The sequence below is a fragment of the Engystomops pustulosus genome, chromosome 4, assembly GCF_040894005.1.
Source record: "Engystomops pustulosus chromosome 4, aEngPut4.maternal, whole genome shotgun sequence".
NCBI lineage: Eukaryota > Metazoa > Chordata > Amphibia > Anura > Leptodactylidae > Engystomops > Engystomops pustulosus.
The window spans coordinates 93955019-93978545 of NC_092414.1; the positions used below are offsets into that span (position 1 = coordinate 93955019).

General features: G+C 42.0%; 1 protein-coding gene across 4 annotated transcripts in view; it reads right to left on the reverse strand.

The window, feature by feature from the left end:
* The window catches only part of OSBPL8 (oxysterol binding protein like 8), a 153438-nt gene extending 132045 nt beyond the window's left edge, over window positions 1–21393 (reverse strand). For 3 of the 4 annotated variants that reach the window (XM_072146772.1, XM_072146767.1, XM_072146764.1), the window contains exons 1-2: window positions 21218–21393; window positions 3673–3740 (exon numbers count right to left, since the gene is read on the reverse strand). The gene's annotated coding sequence lies outside the window, so the exon portion shown is untranslated. Of the gene's footprint in view, window positions 1–3672; window positions 3741–10753; window positions 10822–21217 lie in introns of all 4 variants that reach the window. The other variant, XM_072146765.1, reaches the window with a different exon arrangement.
* Between the last annotated feature and the right edge of the window lie 2134 nt (window positions 21394–23527).

Here is a 23527-nt window from a genome sequence, read left to right on the forward strand (position 1 = left end):
AATCACAGGGTGTTCCAGGGAGACAGCGGTCAGTTGGCAGCAGCATGAGTAGGCCGGAGAGTGGAACAATGACAAATTATGGAGGTGGCGGAAACATGGTAGGCCTCAGAGTGGCACAATGACAGTGTGGAGATGGCAGCAGCAGCATGAGGTCAGAGAGTGGCACAATGACAGATTGTGGAGGTGGCGGACAATTCCAGTCCCTGGTAAAGATGGTGGGAGGCAGATAGAGCAACTGTCAGCAGATGTGTGGCATCAGGCGGATGGCAGCATCAGAATAGTGGCTGAGGCAGGTAGTTAGAATCCAGACTCATTTCTCAACGTTTGGGGGAGGTGTCATGGCTGACCTTATCTGATGCATAAGGCATTGTTGTGCTGAAAACCTGCCCGATCCACGCCTGATTAATCTTGACAAAAGGTCAGTCTCTCCACATTACGGGTGGACAAGCATATTCTCCTTGGGGTAACGATGGCCCCCGCTGCACTGAAGGCCTCTCCGATGCCACACTACTGGCCGGGCAAGACACCTTCCCTACTGCAAACTGCAAGTTGTGGCCACGGATCAAGTTTGGCTGAACGGTAGTCCAAGAGAACCTCTAACTGGGGTGGTAAAGTGCTGTAGAAGTAGGCCACCACCTGCTGGTGTAGGGTCTGCTCCATGTCCTGCTGCTGCTGGCTACCCTCCTCACTAGACGGGTGAAGGAAGTTGCTCATTAAGGACTCCAGACTTAAGCTGCTGCTAATGGAGCAACTTCTGCTCCTATGCCCCATCTCCCGACAGCAGCCATGGCAGTAGTAAGCAAACGATCATTGCCAGGAATCTCCCGGTCAGACCTGACAGAATATGGACAATGGTGCACAAAGGCAGCGGCCAACTGGAAAAAATTCACCCATTTCTGAACGGTAGCGAGGGTCCAAGAGGGTGGAGAGCAAAAACTCATCCCTATGCCAAATGTTGACTATTCGGCTGTCACTAGTTAGGCATTCCCGGCCTCCATCTCCACTGCATACTGCCACGGTACTTCTGGGTTATCTGCCTTGTCTTCTAACTTCTTGGATGCTCCTGCTCATCCTCTCTTGTCACCTGAGTGGAAAAACCACTGATTTCACCAGACTTTGCTTGTGCTCCAATGTCCTCCTCCTCCTGTTCAGCCCCCACTGGACTCATGTGGCCATGAAATGTAGTCGCCACTTCTCCAGGGCCCTGAACAGTCAGATTTTGCAGCTTGAGTTCCAGAACATGAAGCAGTGGAATGATCCCGCAGTCCTGGCTACTGGCAAATAACGGGGCCTGAGCAAACAGTAGGTGTCACGTATGAGCTGCCAGTGGCTGACATCAAAGTTACACAGGGAAGTACTCCTGTCCGCTTGCATCATCAAAAAATCATTAATGGCTTTTCTCTGTTCATACAGGCGGTCTAACATATGGAGGCTGGAATTCCAACGGGTGGAAACACTGCATATCAGACTATGTTGGGGGAGGCCGTTCTTGAACTGCAACTCGAGGAGGGCGTGCTTGGCTTTGTAAGAATGGCTGAAGTGCATGCACAGTATCCTGGCCAATTTTACAATGTCTTGCAGATGGATGGAAGACTGGGAGGAAACTGTTAACAACCAGATTGAACAAATGCGCCATGCAGAGTGCATGGGCCGACCCTCCTCGATGTAGCGCGGACACCATGTTCCTTCTATTGTCTGTCACCATGGTTCCGATTTTCAGTTGTAGCGGAGAAAGCCACAGATTGATTTCTTCATGTATGACGCGGACAAGTTCCTCCCCTGGGTGACTTCGTTCGCCCAAGCAAACCAGGTGTAGAAATGCATGACACCGCTGTGCCCCGCACATGTGGTATGATGGAGCAGCACTTAGACTTGTGGAGGCTGAAGTGGTGGTGGTGGTGGAAGAGGAGGAGTAGGAGGCGGACACTGGCACATGAGCAGCAGTTTGACAACGTGGAGGAGTGGCTGGGTGGGAAGCACACATTCGTAAAGAACATGTACTGGCCCTGACCGTAATTACAGCTCCACACATCGGCGCTGCTGTGCACCTTGGAAGAAACCGATAGGCTGAAGGACTGGCCCACCTTCTGTTCTTCATATTTGTGAAGGGCTAGCACTGCCTTTTTTTTTTTAAAAGAAATTTTGGCTGCGAACTCTCCACCATGGTTCGGCACAAGCCATTAGTTCTCTGAAGGGTGCAGAGTCAACGACTTGGAAAGGGAGGGACTGCAGTACCAACAACTTGGACAGGAGCACGTCCGCTTCTGCACCTTAGGATGGCTGTTCGCATACAGTTGTCCCTTTGTAATCGTCTCGTGCAACGATCGCTCCCGCCATGCGTAGCAAGGAGCAGGTGCATCTGGACCGCAAGATGATGTCAAAGACAAACAGCTCCCTTTGGCAAAGGTGCTAGAGCCTTGACTGGCTGAAATGGCATATGTGCCACAAGGTGCTGCAGGGGCGGCAGGATGGACCACTACATCTGTACCATGTTTCTCCCAGGTCATTGGAAGGTGGTGCTTTTACTGCCAATACTCTGCACTGAGTGACTACTAACGCCGCTGCCTCGCTGAGCCCCTGTACTACTGCTTACTTGGACCTTCGAAACGGGGTTTGAACCCCAGGGTCGTTTGGCTCCCATCCTCCCACTGCTGCCACCCTGCTGACTCACGGCCAAAGTAGCAACTTGCTGCCTGACGCGCAAGCTGACACCCTCTTTTCCTGACAATGATGATGAATCCCTGCCTTACAATCCCATACTACAAGTAACATCCACATGTGGGGTGCTTCTGTACTCAGGAGAAATTGCACAAAAAAAATTTAAGATGCCTTTTCACCCAATATCTTTTGGTATTGTGTAAATTTTAGAGATAAATCAATATATTAGGGCCAAAATTAGACCATTCTAAATTTTACCCCCATGTTGTTTTAATTTCTATGCAGCGCTCAAATGGTTAAAAAAGGCTGTAAAAGCAGTTTTGAAACTTTGCAGGGGTATGTTTTTTTTAAAACTGGGCGCTTCAAATTTATATTTCAAACTCAATAAAAACATAATCCCAGACATTTCAATTTAGAAATTTTGTTTAAAAAAAAAAAACTAAATCTAAGTCAGCTTACAAATGGAACAAACATTGGAATAAAAGGACATTTAGAAAAATTATGAAAACAAAGTTTAAAAAAGGCTGAGCCTGGAGGGGTTAAGTGGTGCCACTAGGAAGTACAATTTCTCCCATAGCATAGTTAAGACTTAAATTAAAAAAAAAAGGCTTTTGAAAGAGTGAAAAGCAGAAAGAAAAAAATATTGCACTACAGCCAGACAATTAGTGTATAATTCTAAGGAAAGTCATGAAAGCAAAACTAGTGTACAACCTCAATAGCTGTGTAATGGAGCTGTGTGTTATGAGTAACATAAGGACTATTAAAAATGCATTTATATTCCATTATTGTAGCTGGACTTGGAGCACTGGTGGAAACTACTGTGAAAGAAATTTCACACAGGAAAAAGTTTCACTCCCATGGTAAATGTAAACAAATCTGGCTTTTAATGTTAGTAATTGCACTCAGCATTAAAAATAGCATCAGATTGTCAAAATATTAAAAAAACAAAACATAATTGACCAAAATTTGTAAACCGCTAACATCACTGGTTATGAAAAGTAATATTTACCATACCTTTTAAAAGAAGCAAATGGAAAAGATGGATTTTCCTCAGCATATCATGACTCACACATCTCTGCTCCCTGGAAAACAATAGTAAAAGTATTACTGATATTGTCCACATGACCACAAATCTTTATTTCCTAAGTTCAGCGAAATTAATCATGCTTTCTATTGTATCATTTCCATTTCAGATGTGCATTAGCAATTTCCTCTGAGGCGCCACTGCTTCAGTTCAAAAGGTTTTACACAGATAGTGGCAAAAATCTGTAAATGGGAGTTTGAAAATATCTGAACGAAGATAAATCATTCTCCCCATTCAACATCAAACTAAATTGTAGCTAAAAATAAAAAAGTTTACCTAGTATAAATATATACATACAATTGTATACATTAGCTTTAGGTTTTTCATTTTATGACATCCTGGGAATATTGAAGAGAATGTTAAAACCTGCTTTTTGAAGGGGAAAGGAGTTAGGGAGTGAAGCTTCCATCTACAAGATCTCTAAATTATAATCAGCTTCTTATATTTTCTCAAGATACTAGAGAAGACGTTTTTGAAACATCTGTACGCTTGATTGTCATTTCTGGTGCTGTTCTGTTGCACATTCGATTCTATTATTGACACGTGAAAATAGGGAGATGCTGCAGTACAGAAACAGTGGCCCAGACTAGACACAGATATGATCCAGATTGAATAAATTTCAACAAAGTATTCTCTTTGGGGCCTCTGAATCTTAGCAAACAATGCCATAATTGTAGTGATTTTTATGACCAAAACTAAACATTGTTAACATTGGTGAGCACTGCCGGGTCAGTAAATAACTTATGGGTTTTATAGACTTTTATAGAGCAGGTCTAATGAAGACAAATTAAGGTCAATAAAATATTTGAGCATATAGTCATCCACTCTGACCAAGAACACTATCTGACAGGTGTGAAAAAGTGAGAGGGGTCGTGTGGGAGAACCACTATCTGTCCTACAAAAGCCCTGGATTTGTCTACAGTAACCCAAGGGTTAATACAGACATGTGGTAAGGAGTAGTCTATTAATATATGTTGGCCTAGCTAGCATAGACACCTTTGTAATGTCCGTACTGGGCTTGCTTATTATGGAGTAGGGGTAGACTGGTAGTGGGACTCCTACTCCATCCGGGCTTCGGTACTGGGTTTCTGTATAGTCCACAGATGCAGGTCACAGACCACGATAGAGCCCGATTTAGACTGCAGGCCAGAAGCCATAGGTGAGGCGCTACCTGGGGAGCTAATGGCTGGACCGTGTTCACACAGCAAAGGTAATCGAGTGCCTCCTGGTATACTGTTAGGTGTTATTGTTGTATTAGGCAGTGCCCAGCCCGGCAGGGTTTACTTTTGTATGTAGCTAAGCAGAGGCTGAATTTGTGTTTTGGCAAAGAAGTGTGAATAAAATACTTGGTTTTTTTAACTCTATTTGTGTCCCTGCTTCCTGCACCGCTACAAATCTACCATCTTCCAGAGCTATTCCCCACAGGTCACAGGGCAGTGAAAATCAGTGAAATACATGAAATGAACACAATACCCGGATAAAGTGATATAAAAGCCATCACACATACAGATATTGACGGAGGACGAGATAACTCGTCATAATTAGCTATTGTGGCATTTAGACAATCGGTAGCGTCTATAGATGACCTATAGCGTCTTGCAGTTGAAATGTCATTCTACGTAAATACAAGTTGATGCAACAGTGGCAAAAGCTGTCACAAATGGCGGATTATCAGGATCACTACACCCAAGACTTCTCACAGCTGTCCCTGTACAGGGATTGCGGTGATTGGTCAGTCAAATCTGACTGACCAGTCACAGCTAAAAAGTTAAATGTATCTTGCCTCAGCATCTATGCTGTCCTCATTCCTGCCCAGAGATCAGAGATGGGAGCTGTATATAGTGATTTATGCCCTTCACAGTTAAAACTCTGCAAACACACACCTCCCCACATACTTTACTGCTTAGGTTTCCCAGTGAACCCCTTCTGGCAGCTGCTACCTGCTGCTTGCTTCCAATGTTTTACAACAAAGCACATAAAAGGGTTGACAACTCCAAAGTTGTTTTGCACAACTTAAAGGGGAAATTTGACAAAATGGGGGGATTGAAGCAGGTTTCTGATACATATAACATTTCAAATCTCTTTGAAATGTTATATGTAAATGTTCCCAAAAATTTCTATATGTACTATTAAATTTTTTAACATGATAACATCCTAAAAGATGTTAAAAAAAAAAAATTATACCAACATAAGGGGAACATATGGTAAATGATATTTAGTAATTAATTTGGATGCCTCGACTATTTGTCTGCAAGGTGAAGATTTCAATTTTAAAATGCATATCTTTCAAAATTTTTGGTAAATTGCACATTTTTTCATAAACACATTGCATATTGATCAAATTTTACAACTTTAATAAAGTAAAATATGTAACAAAAAAAAAAATAATCTCAAAATCACTTGGCGATGTTGAAGCATATTACCACATAAAGTGATGCATGTCAGATTTTGAAAATGTGACTTTGTCCTTAAAATGGTTTGCCCATGAATGAAAATTTTCAAAATTTTAATCCCCTTTTTAATTTTACTCAGTTTTATTGCGTTTTTGGCTCATATCACTCAGTGATGGTCAGCGCAAAATTGTGGGTGGGGACTCTAAACAGACACTTTACCATTCCTCTAGTTCAGTGTCCTGACAATATGGTTAGATTATCGGAGTACAGGTTTATATATTTTATTTAGCTTCTGAACATTCTCTCTTTCCAAGTGATACTTTTAGATGAGAGATTATGAGATCCATGAGATTATGCACATGACATTCTCAGCCATTATATACTGTCAGATATGCTGTATACCTCCCTCCCATTCCCCTGGATAAAAACAGGGGGGGGGGGGGCTGGAGGCAGCTCAGATCCAGGGGCAACCAAAATTGTGTACACCAGGACTGAGAGACAGGTTGGAATTATATCTGTGAAATGCTAATAACAGTGAATAAGAGAATGTGTTATTTTGTCATCTTGAGTGTAAGAATCTGGTCTTCATGGCAATAGCACTTTTGAGCTCTGTCCTTAAGGTGTTAAGAGAACCCAACTAAGAGACAACCTCTAGTTACAAATAGGCCTCTCTGCCCAATGTGACCTCTGGTGAAGCTCTCTCTATGCAGGGAAATTAGCCACAGGCTGCAATGGTCAACTCTAAGAGTACTCAAATGGTGTCTGCAATGCAGGGCAATCGTTAATCCTAGTACCCATTGTGAACCAAAATTTGGAATTTGTCACAGGGATGTAAAACCACTTTGTACAGAGTTGCACTTACTTACAAATTCAACTTATGAACAAACAAACAGAAACCATCCTGTATGTAACACAAGGACATGTAAATCAATAAACTAGTATATTAGAAACTTGTAGCTTTATAGTATTAGATCACAGCGCAGCTTATATACAATACAAAACCATACAATAGTCTATTTTGCAGAAAAGCCAGATTGGTAACCTTCAGAAAACGTCAGGAGCTGGAGCACATGTAGATATCAGGAAGTCCATTGTGTGGATTGTAAAAAGCAGATACGACACATAATAATTCTGCTCTTATAGATAATGTTCAGGACAATGACTCAGAGCGACAGTGTTTACACACATAATCTTATGAAGGAGGGAGCTGGAAACCTGAATATTGGATCAACACCAGAAAAATCTGATCAGTTCTGTATGCACACAACGCAATTATGAAAGACACTCCAAGGATAAAGACCTTGAACAACTTACACAATAATTCACTAGAAATGTATGAGAACTGCATGTGAAGACGGCAAACCCACCCTGCTCTGCACTGCATTACTAGAAACTATCTAAAAAAGATTTTTTTATGAACAACTGGATATGTCCTCAGTCATTATTTACAATTATATATTTAGATTTATAAGTCTCCCCAGGTCATAATTAAAAAAAAAATAAAAATTGTCTTCAAAGTACATTTAAAGGTTTCCATTTTTAAACATATACAGTACGAATTCACACAAGCGTATGCCCGCTTGGCTGTAGCAGGCATAGGACATGTTCTATCTTTTCCCCGTGTGCAGAGCAGTATGGTGCCGCACGTGTGAGGCACCATATTGCTCCGTGCACCTATTGCTGTCTATGGGGGACGTATCACATAAGGTCAAGTCCGTAAACGGAAAAAGCTCCAGATGTCGTAATTAGCGTTTATCACCATTTTACTAGTCATCAAAAGGTAATATAGCCCCCAAAATCATATATAAAGATCAGACTGTCCCCCAAAATAATGAGGCCTCACAACGCTTTCTATCCCGAAGTAAGTGTAAGAACATAGGGGACATGATTTAAAGATATTAATTTTTCTAAAGGTGTTAAAAAAAACCTTTTTTTTTGCTTAAAAATAAAGCTCCATTACAATGTGAAGGGCAGAAGGATTTGACTTGACACACACTAAACAAATGACATAACACTGAACAGCATTTGATCCAGGGTCTGCTTCCAACTTCATACACTAAGCAGAAGACTTGAATCTGAGACCAGAGCCTAGTAACCCAGGCATTGTCTTCTTCGGCTTCACACAATGTATAGGTCTGGAGCCTATTCATTAGAACCTCCCAGAAATTAGTTTAGGATATTCACTTAAAATGTATAAACTAGTCTAATCTTAAAACTAAAAGATGTTTGTATTGATTCTATTACAAGTCTCTCAAGCAAGTAAATTGTCAACATGTCTTAAAAGGATAGAGGATGCAGTGATCATTCCCATAATCACAAGATTGGTGGTCCAGGTAGGTATATACTTACATCACAAATGCAAAGGCAAATGGTAAACAAAGGCAAAATACAGAAAAGATACAAGGCACCAACGTTATCAATCCGATATTCCTCAGACTAATGGAGCAGACGGCCGCACATGACCATTCTGCTCCATTAATCTCTATGGAGCTGACCGAGATCGGTGAGCGTGGCAATAGAGATTAAAGGAGCAGAACGGTCATGCGCGGCCGTCTGCTCCATTAGTCTGAGGAGTGGCAAGGGGTCCATCTGAACCCCTCATTTTCGTGATCTGCGGGAGTCTCAGCACCGAGACCCCCACTGATGAGCAAGTTAGGCCCTATCCCATGCATGGGCCTAACTTTGTTTTGTGGGAAACCCCTTTTAAAGGAAACCTACCAGTTAGAATGGCAGGGGTAAGCAGTAAGTACCGAGCTCCAGCTCAGGGTGAGCTGCTGTCAGTACTTACTTTGTTAGTGTTATTGACCGCTGCATCGTGGTTTTAACACTTTTTAAACTTTAGCGCTGAAGCCTCTTCTGCTCTAAAGTTTTAAAAGTGTTAAAACCGCGATGCAGCGGTCAATTACACTAACAAAGTAAGTACCGGCACCAGCTCACCCTGAGCTGGAGCTCGGTACTTACTGCTTACCCCTACCATTCTAACTGGTCGGTTTCCTTTAAAGCAAAATAAGACCCCGCAGGAGACTAAAATGTTACATATCCAAACCTCAGGTAGTATATTTCACAGGTTGTTCTTTATGATATTCATTTCCTCAGGAGCAGAGTGTTTATTCTTCGTTATATGCCATTTAATGCCGCCATTGTGTGCAGCCTCCATACGCAAAACATCTATTGTCATTTTTAATTACAAGAACAGATTTTTCAATAGGAAAATAGATAGCTAATGTAGGGCAATGTGTTACATTAAGCTGCTATGTGCATCCAGAATAAAAGCATTATGGCTGCATTATTTGCTAGTCACCAAAACATCAAACAGCTCCATAAAACACTCTGGGGAACCATTCAATGAAAAGGAGATAAGAGAAACAATTTGTTTTAAAAAAAAAAAATGTAAATATTCTGCATATAAGCAAGTGTGCAAACATACAAGAACTGCACATTCACAAAGAAAACGGTTTTCCATTAATGGAAATCTACCATCAAAAACAAGCATGATAAACCCAGAACATTTATTCATAGATCCAGGCACTATGACTGTGGTAAACTTGTTTGTTATTAGTTATCCATGGACTCCTTCTAAAAATAACATTGAAAAATATGCTAATGAGTCAAAAAGGCTATGGGCGGGTTACCAGAGCGCCTCCATGGAAGATTCACTGACTGTTACATTCTGAAGGAATACATCTCCCCTCCCACTATGTGCTTACACGATGTGCAGGGGGACGGGCGACATTGAGACGTGCTGCTGCAGTGTAACAACCGCCTATGGCGCCATAGCACAGTGGGCTTCTGTAGCAGCATAATTTTAAAAGGTGATTTTAGAAGGAAGAAGGTCATGAATATGATAAAGTGTATTGGCTCAATCTCACAAAAAGCTGTAAATTTGGAGCAAATCAGCAGATGCAACTATGTGCAGACATTTTGAAGGCAGAAAACAGGTGTAAATGTAATGATACATCTCCCAATTGGTTTATTCAGATTTTTGTGACCATTAGCGTCGGCACATAGCACAACAAGAACAATAACACCTCCACGTAAACATCTGCAGTGGCCACAACACTAGACAGATCATTGACACAAGGCTCAGGATCGCAATTGGGCGAAATAGAGCACCAGTAACAGGCATCATCAGAGTGCCGATGATATATGCACCGTGTATCTGGAACCTGTGTATATGCAAAAACCAGTGACTCAGCAGTAGACTGGGGAAGAGAGGGAATACTGTAACAAGCTACACCAAAACCACGCAGGATCCCCCCCACCTGTAAGTAACCACTTGGTAACCCAAGTCTTATCATACATTAGCCTTACTCCCAAGAAATTCCCCCCAATCCGCAAGTTTTTATAGTAATGTACTGTTCATATACCTGTATTATCCTGTACCATAGGCATTTATAACAAGGTAACTAGTAACATAAAAAAAGACCTGTCGGATCGCTTTAGTCCCAAGTCGACCGAGGGGATTATAGAATTTATTTATTTATTTTTTTAGACGATTGCTTAAAAATATTCAGTGCTATTTGGGACACTAAACCACCGGTCTATAAAGACATATGGGTGGTTTAGTAGCTTAAAGAAAACCTTCCATTTGATTTTATACATTATAAGCCAAACATACCTTGAGAATGCTGCAGCTACACTGATGCAGGATCATATCTCGTTTAATCCCTAAACTCAGTGGTTTTGCTGAAAAAAAAAATGTAAAAGTTCAGGGATTAAACAAGATATGTTCCTGCATCAGTGTAGCTATATCATTCTCAAGTTAGGTTTGGTTCACAATGCATAAAAAACAAATGGTAGGTTTCCCTTGAATCTCACTGGCAGATTCATTGTTAGTAACTGAAAGTGTGACACATGTATATAATGTGCCTCTCTCAATGTATGTAGCATAGCTATGCAACCATAGGTAACCAGGTCTAAAACATAAGCCTATCCTTAACTGTATGTATCATTATGCCTAGACACTATGCACAAAAGAATTTCCCCTTGGGGGACCAATAATGTCATCATTTTTAACATATCGTATAAGGAGTTCGTTGGAGAGGCCAGAGGAATCATAACTGCTGGCAGTTTTCTGCAATCTCCATAATGCAATGTGTGTTGCTGCCAAGTGTCTCATGCTGTGTGCAGTCTCATTTCATTTTCCTTCTATGTCTACACTATACATAATTCTACACACAGTGACTCCTAGCTCAGTAGTTCTATCCAATTTGTCTGGTAGATCAAATGTATTGTGGCTGTCAGCACAGCACTCAGAAATTCTTACAAATAAGTTGTGGGGAACTGCTCTGGTCGACGCTTGGTAGTAGTGCAGAAAGCAGAGGCACATGCAGGTTATAGTAGAAATCAAGTGTTTTATTCACACTTGGCGGTCAAACGAATTAAATTTAGCCTCAGCATATATGTAAACAAGAACAAATCCTACTCGTCTAAGAACTGTCTAATAGAATAGCAGGTCCCTCTCTATACATGCACCAGGCTGCCTGGCACACGGACTACAGTACATCAGGAGGCACTAAGTTACCTTCGCTGTGTGAACACAGTCCAGCATTCAGCCTACTTCTTCTCGCCTGAAATCTAAATCAGGCTCTAACGGGTCCTGTGACCTGCACCTGTGTGTTATACAAAATCCCAGGACAGAAGACGTTGGAGTAGGCATCCCACTACCAGCCTACCCCTACTCCATAATAAGCAGCGCCAGTACAGACATTACAAAAGGTGTCTATGCTAGCTAGCCCAACATAGACTAACAGACTACTCCTTACCACATTTCTGAAGTAACCCTTGAGTTACTGCAGATAAATCCAGGGCTTTTACACACACCCTTCATCTGCCTGTATGACAGATGGCGGTTCTCCAAAACAATACCTCTCACTTTATCACAAAGTATATTAGTCTTTGATGGCAAAGGAAAACCTAGCTGCAGTTCGTGTCACTGTGTATCACAAGGCCTGGGTAAGCTCTACTACATAGTCCTGACACAAAAACCATCCCTGAAATACGATGTAAAAATCCGTCATGGGGTAAAAAGCAGGAGGGGCTACAATCATAAAGAGGAAAAAAAAAAAAATGTATAACGAAAAATGTAGTGAAATGAACAGACACCAGGGAGTCATTCTAGTGTTTCTGTGGCTTTTTGGGTTCCTTGTCTAAATTATGTACTTAAAACATAGCGAGTTTTAAGGTAGTCACGCTGACTGACCTAGATGGGCACCTATAGGCTCTTACAACCTCAAGATACTTACCTCCTGTACAGAAAGCCTGAAGACACAATACAATAAATAAAAGGAAGAAGCAGAAAATACAACACATAAGCACCAGGAATTAAGTGCACCCATATCTGTTTGCAACTGTGATTGTTGACAAAATGTTCTCGTTCAGAAGAACTCAAATCTATAGGGACAAATAATTTATTTATTTTCAAGCAGATGGAACAAAAAAAGTTTAGTAACATGAAGATTGGAAGATGAAGAAGTTTCTGGCTGTGGCAGAAAACGTGGTTCGGAAATCACAACAGCAAAATTTATTCACCGAAACATATTTTTTTCCTTAAAGACTGTTTTTGCTCCTTCCTGACAACTATTTTTTATTCAAATCTAACATGTCTCCTTATGTTATCATAACTTTAAAACCCTTTAACATATTCAGGTTATTTTTTGAGATTGTTTTCTCGTGACCTTTTACATCATGTTATTTCCAAAAATTTGGGTGATATTCCCTGGGTTTATTTTTTAAAAAAGTTGTTTGTCAACACGTCTCAAATGTTTCACAAGGGTTAAAACAAAATGGAGGTTAAATTTTGAAATTGACAGTTTTTTGGCTAAATTAATGTATTTTTTTTAAAAAAATGTATACAGGTGGTCCCCTACTTAAGGACACTCGACTTACAGACGACCCCTAATTACAGACAGACCCCTCTGCCCACTGTGACCTCTGGTGAAGCTCTCTGGATGCTTTACTATAGTCCAAGGCTGCAATGATCAGCTATAAAGTGTCTAATGAAGCTTTATTGATAATCTTTGGTCCCATTTAAGCAAAAAATTTAGAAAATCCAACGGTTACTGGGTCACGGCTGCCCTACGGAGCGAGCGGGGCAGTCCAGGGAAGAGGCAACGCCTTCGGCCGCCCCCTCAAGAATACGCCAGACAGCTTTGAGAGTCGTTCGACGTTAGTACTGTACAGCGCAGCAGTGTTAGTTAGCATTATTGGAGGTTTCCGATAACGCTAACAGTATAACACTGCTGCGTTTGTTTTAGCTGTAGGAGCTGTTTACTTTAGTAAGCAGCTCCTAGTGCACTTTTTCAGGGTGACAGGTCCTCTTTAAGTCATAAGCGAATGAGTTGGAAAGAGCTGAAGAGAGCCTGAGAGGTATCATGGACAGAAACTCTATGAAATTCTATAGTACTTAGGACCATGTTTATAAACCCCTTCTATCCCATGGATAAGGCCTAACTTGCTGATCAGTGGGGGTCTTAGTGCCGAGTCCCCCACAGATCAAGAGAACGAGACGGATGGACCCCTTGCCGCTCCTCAGACTAATGGAGAAGACGGCCGTGCATGACCATTCTGCTCCAACAGAACCTTCAACAATACATAGTTCCTTCCTTGCAATCTTCACTCCATTTTCATACAAGATAATGCCTCCTGTCACAACAAAATGAGTAAAGCTGTTCCATGAAAGAGAAAACATTGGAACAATTAAATGACCCGCCCAGAGTCCTGCTCTAACCGGATCACAAAGTTATGGCGAAGAAACCCACAACAGGCACTGTTCCACAAGAACTGTGGAAAAGACTAGAAGAAAAGTGGCCCAAAGTCACACCAGAGCAGTGCGAGAGACTAGTGACGTCCAGTAGCTGCACATGTGCTGAAGACATTGAAAGCAAAGGCTATTTTAGTGGAAATTTGAATATTCATGCAATTTCTGCATTTTATCAGTTTGCATGAAGTTGTTGTGTGTAGTAACGAAAAAGTTATTTTTATTTTCGCTGGGTTGTCTGCTATCAAAAACTATATAGGTTTTAGGTGAGACTTTGCAACATTTTTTATAAATTTGGGCCATTGAATTGAAACTGCATTAAACTCCTCAACGCAATTTAAAAAAATGGGGCAAGTGTCTGCTTTCAGAAAATATATGGTTTGTTAGGGCTTAGAACAATTCTTTATGATAGACAGGCAGTCCCCGGGTTACGTACAGGATAGGTTCTGTAGGTTTGTTCTTAAAGTTGAATTTGTATGCAATTCGAAACTGTATAGTTTATAACTGTAACCCCAGCCAGAATTACCAACATCCAGAGGTTTGTCAGCAACTAAGGATCGTCTGAAGTTGGGTGTTCTGTAATTTTGGTTTTATTTGTACATGTCTAAATTGTAGAAACGAGGCAAACTTTCCAAAAATGCCTGGCAGAGAAGGGGCTGAATGTCAAAGTTTACATAAGCAGCCTTCTTACTTCCCTGACCTATGGGTTAAAGACAAAAAGATGTAAATATATGTTAACTGTGATCATTTTGTTACCATTTATCCAAGTGAACTGTAAAAAGTGAACTTTAGCAAGTGAACTGTAAAAAGTTTCAAAATATTACCAAAACCCACCAACCTATTAGTTGATTTGATTTGCATGAACTCTCTATGCTGTGGAAATGTCAATGAACACTAAATGGAAAAAATATGTAAAACAATACAAGAATAAAAAGCAAATGGCACCAAGATGCGTCTTCAACCCTTCCTGTGCAGTACACCAATGTGTTCAGAAAAGGCTAAGAATACTTTGAAAGGGTAATTGTTCATAAAAACAAGTCTCAAAATAGAAAGAACAAAACCATTAACGCAAACGAATATTTATACAAAGGAACAAATTAGGCGCTGGGAAGACTAGCACAAAGTCTCTATACTTGGGAATCACTGGCTTGAAATACAGAGGAAGAAGATGGCATGACTTGCTGGGCACAGTTCCCATGTCTCCGCTCTTATGATGAATAACAGAAATCAAATACTGATAGTAAACAGAGGCCACTAGTACAAATTAATTAAGAGACTAATATCTGATTGGGGCAGACACTGCCCCTAACCCGACGTCTCTCAAAAGGATTCTCTGCCCAATGTCTCCTCTGGGGAAGCCCTAGGACAGTGGTGGCGAGCCCATGGCACAGGTGCCAGAGGTGGCACTCAGAGGCCATTGCCCTATTACAAAGTTCACCAAACGCTGAATCTTCCTGCAGTCCTAGGCGATTTAAGAGATGCTGCTCTCAGCTGTATTTTAAAGTGAAACTTTATTGGCTGTTTGGAACTGCGGGGATAATAAGAAGGTGTTGACAACACTGCATTATCTGTGGAGGTCCTCCTGCTGGACCCACCGTTTTTCCTCTACAGAGACACCCTGGAGAGAAACTACTATGATAGCCTGAATTTGCCCTCCTTCTTACAACTGTATCAGTGGCCTCAGGCAGCCGATACAATTAAAAGATATGGAAGAACAGGTATACTGTTACTTCTTAAAATTCCATGTTGGCACTTCAGGGTAAATAAGTGGATTTTGGTTGTAGTTTTGGCATGCGGTCTCTAAAAGGTTCGCCATCACTGCCCTAGGAGATGTAGAGACCATATGTGGACACATGATGATATTACCCTGATGACTTGGTCCCTGCTCTGCCGCTCTCTCAAAAGGATTCTGTGGAAGTCATTCAGTACCTCATTTAACAGAAACCTGGTATGGAATTGTTCTGGCTTTGAAAGTACCGTGATTGCGATGCATCATGCAACCCTACTATTGCGTTGTCTCACCACACAGTGACCATGCACGGAATATAGGACATGTCCTATATTTCATCGCTCTACTGCACCAGCTGCTCGCTTCTCTATGGACAGTGCTGCTCATCCCTCCTCTCTCCTGTGTATGGCTGTATGCACGCCCAGGCAAGCATATGTTCATGTGCAAGGGGCCTTAACAACCCTATCCATTATGGCATGAATACCATCAAATTATATAGTGGAGTAGCAAATAAAAGACTGTCTTCTAATTCTGAACCTCACTTTAAAAAAAAAATGTGGCACATTTGACAACAGCAGCTAACAAGTATTTTTTAATTTTTTTGCTCTAGTACTAACACTTTTTTAAAAATTAAATATACATAATATATTGTCCATGTTCTTTTGTTTTATGGCAGAATATAAAGAGACAAAAAAGATGGGGGTTAATAAATACTAGCGAAACCATGTAGAGAATCTCTGTTCAAGTCTGAAGGAGAAGACTTTTGCGGTCATTTGAAGCCGTCAATACCTGATCTTTAATATAACAATGAACAGTTCTGTATACATGTGTATACATGTGGTGCATTAGCATAAAGGAAGAAGAAATGCATCCAGTTTGTCTGCTGCTCAGCAGGAGGAAAGTAAAGTTCCAGAGCTTTGTTTCTATGCAGGCAACACATAACCCCAAGGTTGATGTTAATAAATCTGTGGTAGTTATGTAGAATGTCTTTTTATAATTTCCATAGAAGACTTTTCTGCAAGCCCAATGGTCTACCCTTCGAGAGAAAGAAGAGGAACCCTACATTCAAGATAGGATCTGGGAGGCTGGTGCTCAGAATACGGGGCATGTTGGTCAACTTCTGAGTTGGAGAACCCAACAGCAGTTTTGAAGCGGTATTTGACCCAAATATTGCAGTTTGAACTGATGCTAAAGAAAAGTCACAGGCAGCAGGATAAGCAAATGACCAGTTAGGCTGGGTTCACCAGTTATATGGGTATATGCTGAGCATACCCATTGACAAACACTGGCAGACGGCGGCATAGTTGTCGACTCAGTTTGACCAGCATACAACGCATCTGCTGTAATAGACAGGATGGAAAGATGTAGCAAGCTATATCTTTCCCTCCTTCTGAGCAATGTATGCCTCCTGAGCAGATAGGTCACTCGGTAGGAGGGAGGACGCCGGGGATGCCACTGTCCATATAAGAAAAGTAACATCACTGGGGAAACACCCAATGTATCGGCAGCAGCCAATCACCAGCTGCTACCATTGTTCACTGTTCCACCCACATTCATCGGGGGGTGGAGTCGTCATATGTTGTAAGGACTCGTCAAGAATCCGCCTAACGCGTCCATACAAAATATGTAAAAAACGACATGTGAACCCAGCCTTACCAGGAACAATACAAGCAAAACTTAATAGTATCTGCTCTGTGTTATGTGGGTGTGAAGCATTATTATTTTACCAATGCCTCAAGTATATAGAAAAACACTCCTATTGCCTTCACAAGGTAGAATGAGATCTATGAAAGGAAGTCTGTAATCATAACATTTATCCAAAGCAGTGATAAACTGGGCTATTTAAAGGAAATCTATCTTCAAAGTCACACACAATAAACCAGGGACACTTACTATTATATCCAGGCACTGTAATCAAGAGAAATAGGTAATCATCTTATTTTTGTGATCCATGGCCTCCTCACGCTGTTGCTTGCTAGCAGGAAGTGACTGTGGGAGCTGACCTTGGAATGCAAGGGTGGGGGCTGGAGGCAGAGAGAAGCTCAGTGCAGCATCAGACAGGAGAACAACATGTCTTTCTGACCCTAAAGTAAGAAGATTAACGGTTGGATCCCGGGGAAAACAAAATTGTGTACACCAGGGCTGATAGACCGGATGCAATTAGATCTGTGAAATGCTGTATTTTTACTAATAGTGAATTAGAGAAGGTATCATTTTGTTATCCTATTTTTAATATATATCCTAATTTTTATATTTAAGAATCTTGTCTTCGTGGGAATATCCCTTTAACATACAAACTGGCTACGTCCTGAAAGGGTTAAATGATTTTTTTTTTTTCCCAGCATCCATTCATAAAAATATTTATGCCGGACAACCCTTTGTAAGTGGGGTTTACTTTTGCTAACAAGCTTTCCTTTTAGATATTAATAACAAGTGAGTATGTACTCACAATGCTTCATCATTGACCAGTTGATAACATTGATGTGATTCTGTAATCCCACAACAGATACTGAGAAAAGCATTGTGAATATTGGACAATCCCTTAAGTATTTGTGAAATGTTTGGAATTCCTTGTTTTGACCACCTCGCACAAATAAAAAGTATATAAACGGCCCCTGACAATCACCTTGCCACGTGACAGCCACAAAGACATCCTATGGAAAATGAGGTCCAGAGGAAATAACACTTCATTTCTATATGCGCTTGCTTTCAGCAAGTGGAAACTTTCTTGTAAGTTTTCTGGATCGGTTTCCTACTGGAAATAAGGGGAAACGGTTTTCCTCTGGGAGTATTTTCCCATGTTCCACTAGTACTAAATATAGGTGACCAATTTCAAGTTCAACGTTACAAAAAATAATAATTGCATATGCAGGGAATAAAGGGTGAGCAGCGTGCAAGCAAATGTACAGCTGACACCATGCATGCAACATGAGCTAATAGATGGAAGAACCCGGGGGAGGAGGTGTCCCATGTGTAAACATAGGAGCTGTTCATTTCACAGCTGCAACTCAGGTTTCCAGCACTAACATCAAGCACAGGTACCTTTTTCTTAAGCTAAAAATCATTACACAATGTAAGTTGCTTTACATTCTTGGATGTTTTCAATGACTACATGAGTGTGTACATATTCACATGCTGAACTGTATGTCTGCATAGAACAGGATTCCACAGCTCATACTCATGGCATGTTCCCATGTTGTGTTTTTGTCACCTCCCATCTGTGTTTTGGATGCTTTTAAAAACACGACAAAAACACCAACTTTACCTATGCCATGGAAGCAGAGCCTGCTTTGCTCCATAGGTACTTTTCACTGCTACATGGTTTATTGTTTCATGTTCTGCAAGACCCAGGTGACATCAGCATTCAGACCTCCTTTATTATCCATCACCATTCAAACGATAATAACGGAAGCCTAACGGATCTCTTAATTGACTTCCATGAACTTCTAACGGCTTCTATTAGACTACCATCATCACAGCTCCCGTCTAATTTCCTGTTTAAATAACTGCCGAAGTGGTGTAAACCTACACTAATGGAAGGCACAGACCTTCAGCATGCCCTGCCTCCATGTCGCCCACCCGTCTAGCAAGTGTCTTGTCAAAATTCCTGTGTGCTGGTACCCATTCGGGCAGGGCCCTGAGCAGAGATGACTGGTGACAGGTTCCCTTTAAAGGGCTCAGAAAAAGTATGTTAAGAATACCTATAAAAGGTTTGCTGGTGCCATGATTTAGGGCTTGTAGGCTCACTTAATTTCTTTGTGAGGAACACTCTGACGACATATCATAGAGCATGTCATAAGCAATCTATGATGGCCTTAAACATATTGGGGCTTATTTACTAAGCTCCTTGCACCATTTTTCTGTTGGACTTTGTACGTTATTTTCAGTGTAAACTGCTCGCACATGTATTTAAGAAGTGTCTGCACCATATGTGTCGCACGCAATTCTTTCTGTTTCACGGCTTTACTATTCTTCACACAACACAAATTTATGCAGTGAAAGGGGGTGTTCTGGTGACCGTGCAAAACATTTATCATGCAAAGTCCTACAGAAGTGTGTGGCACAGTTCATGTTAAAGGTGCGGCAAAAAAATTGGTGCACTCTGTCGGGGGCGGGCAATGAAGATGACGCCAGATTCATGAAGAACGAGCACCAGAAATCTTGAATCTGGTGCACTCTGCACAGGCAAACTGCAGATAGTACAGACTGCACTGTTCTTAGTAAATGTGCCCCATTGTATCAAGTAACAATGACATCATCAACCATATAATTTGTAGCAAAATAGCCTTTCATAGAGACTACATAAAAGCCACAATGACCCACATTTATTAAAGCCCCTGCACCAGTATTTTGTCTGACTTTGCACGTTCTTTTCAGTGCAAACGGCTTGCACGTGTATTTATAAAGTGTGTTTCACCATACCTGACACAAATTTGTGCACTGAAAGGGACAGTTGGACGTCAGCCACATTTATGAAGCAGTGTCTGACAGAATTGTGTCACACACCGTTAACGGTGCACCAAAAAAAGTTGGTGGGCAGTTGGGCAGTGCAGGGGGCGCCAGATTCACGAAGAAGGATGTGCGCCACAATTGATGAATCTGGCGCCCCCTGCACGATACACATGCTTTTGATAAATGTGTGCCATTGTATATTGCTGTCCACCTCACTAGAGAAACCCGAATTCAATGGAAGATACCTCCAGAATGTAATAGCTGGTCTCTGAGCACTGGGACTGAGCATTAGAAATGTGGATGTAACACCCACCCCCTCCCCCATTGCTAACTGTTACTTTCATGTTTTAAGTTTAATATAACTCAGTTTCTTAAAAATAAATAAAATGTAAAAAATGTACTTTAGACATGCGTCTATCCAGCACGACTAGTATGTCACTGTCTAGCTGCAATGTACGACAAGTCCTTCCAGCTAAAAATTGTCAGTTATATGGGTGTCACAAAACATTTGCTGCAGGCGCTCACAACATTTGGTTAAACAGTTATCATGACAAGCATTTAACCATTTCCCCCAGACAATATAGACGAGTCTCCCTACAGAGCAGTAAGTACAGGTCAGTTTCTCGTATACCAAGTCTGCATGAGGATCTTGTATACCAGAAAGTAAACTTGTGCAGTCAATTCTCCACCTCAGCCTGGATAGATGGCAAGGCAGGTGTGATGCCAGGCAGAATGTGGGCGAGTGCCCATGTATATGAGCTGTATACAGGAAACCTTCTCCTCAGCATAGTCTACCTCATCTCCACTGACTCCTCACCAAATCCTCCTGTCAGATGTGACCAGAAGAGGTAAACCGGATATGTCAGCTGGAGGTAATGGCCTCAGTTAACCCTTGGGGTAGCTGGACTGCATGATATGTCATGTATTACACAATACATCCTATACACAGGATAAGGATTATTTACATGTCCTCTATCCCCCATGATGTTAGAGATAAAGAGTGCAGTGCTAGTTATATGAGCTATAGACATATCATACACCTATATGCAGCGTCACCTCCAGCATGTGCAGCTGTGATGCCAGTGACAGGATGCTACAGAGCTCTGCTGTACACTCTTCCGCTACAGGCAGCGCTCTCTTACCGTGCCGCCGCTATTTGGAGGCCAGCCGCCGGTTTCCGCAGAACAGACGCACGTATTTCCTCTCAGCGGTGAGCACTGGCGGGTATTCGGGACACAGGGTACTCGCTGCTTCCAGCCCCAGCACAGGCAGCACTTCACTCTGCAGCGCGATGTGATAGTGTCATCATTGCCACGCCCACTACGTCCAACTGCTGCCACCTAGCGGCCGATAGTGGTACATTATCAGCTTGAAAAGAGGCCATGTTGTGGTTGGCAGGATTATACACATGTGATCGGAGCTGTACAGCTTAGTGGAAGTCTTTTGTTTCAAACATTAATCAATCATTTTGTCGTATTATTTAATAGAAAAAGTTTCCCCATACACAGATAAATTAATAACGTAGATCCACATTCCAAAGCCTCTCTTCTTTTTCCCACTTTCCAGCCCCTTATCTGCGTTGGTGCTACCTTGTGCCTAGTGGCAATGATTTATTTATTATCTTCTTTCATTGAATTTAGTTGTATCATAATATTTTTAAAACCTCTCAATTTTGGGAGGTTTTTTATCTATCCATACATTTTATCACTCTTTAGGCAGCTAATAGCACCGAATAGCTATTTTCAGATTGTACAATATTAGTATCTGTGTATTGAGACACAGAGCCAGGGGTCTCATACCTCCCAACGAAAAGGGCATAGCAAGAGTGTTTGTGCATGGAACGTCACAACATTTTTTGCATAATAAACTACGCCCTTTGCCCCGTTTCTTATCCATGCCTGTAGTATGCCTACATAGTATAATACCAAGATTAATGTCCCTTACACTGCACAATGCCACCTTTTCTGTGGCTCATACATATTTTAAAATGTCTCCAACGGTGCTTCTGGTTTCTGCTCTCCCTCTTGTTGTTTTTTCTGCCTTTGCTCTCCCTCTTGTTATGCTTCCTGTCTCTGCTGTCCCTTTTGTTGTTCTGTCTCTGCCCCCCCTCTTATTGTGCTTCCTGTCTCTGCTCTCCCTCTTGTGTTGCTTCCTGTCTCTGCTCTCCCTCTTGTGGTGCTTCCTGTCTCTGCTCTCCCTCTTGTGGTGCTTCCTGTCTCTGCTCTCCCTCTTGTGGTGCTTCCTGTCTCTGCTCTCCCTCCTGTGTTGCTTCCTGTCTCTGCTCTCCCTCTTGTGGTGCTTTCTGTCTCTGCTCTCCCTCTTGTTATGCTTCCTGTCTCTGCTCTTCCTCTTGTTATGCTTTCTGTCACTGCTCTCCCTCTTGTTATGCTTCCTGTCTCTGCTCTTCCTCTTCTTGTTCTGTCTCTGCCCGTTATTATTATTGTACACTATTATTGTGCTTCCTGTCTCTGCTCTCCCTCTTGTGGTGCTTCCTGTCTCTGTTCTCCCTCTTGTGGTGCTTCCTGTCTCTGCTCACCCTCTTGTGGAGCTTCCTGTCTCTGCTCTCCCTCTGGTGGTGCCCCCCCCCCCTGTTTTTGTTCACTATCCTATTGTGCTTCCAGTCTCTGCTCCCCCCCCCCCAAGAGGAGGCCAATAGAGCTGATATCCTTGCACAAACTTCTCCCTGGAACAGGGAGAGTCTTGCTAGATCTGGGACAGTTGGGAGTTATAGACCTTGTTACTTTCTTCTTCTCTATCACTCACTCAATTGGACATCTTGGGGCAGATTTACTTACCTGGTCCATTCGCGATCCAGCGGCTTGTTCTCTGCGGTAGATTTGGGTCTTCCGGCGATTCACTAAGGCATTTCCTCCAACGTCCACCAGGTGTAGGCCGAGGTCTGCTGGAGTTCACTATCCTATTCCTGGTGCAGGTAAGCGCGTGTCCAGCGACACTTTTTTTTTTTTAATGCGGCGGTTTTTCCGAATCCGTCGGGTTTTCATTTGGCCACGCCCCGATTTCTGTCGCATGCCCCCCGATTTTCCCTGTAATCAGGGCAAATTTCCACCAAACCTAACCTGATGTCTGGCTTCTAGTTCAGTGCCTCAAATAATGCGATATTACCAGTGGGGCAGCAGAAAAAATAAACACTTCTATTTACTTGGCTTCATTCCTCCCAGAATCAAGGTCATACTACTCTGATTTCATTGAAGCAATGCACGGGTGCCAAGAACACCAAGGATGGGTATCTCATCAGGATCGGCTCCAGGTTTCAGTAGGTCCCTGGACGACAGAGCCTCAATGGGTCCCTTTGCAGTGAACTCACATGGTGGCATTAAAAATTAAAAAAACAAAATATCCTGTTCCCTAGTTTACTATACCAAACAGCCCCTTCATGGTTATTTTATATAAGCCCCCCTTATACTGTATTCATTAGATACAGCCCCTATCAC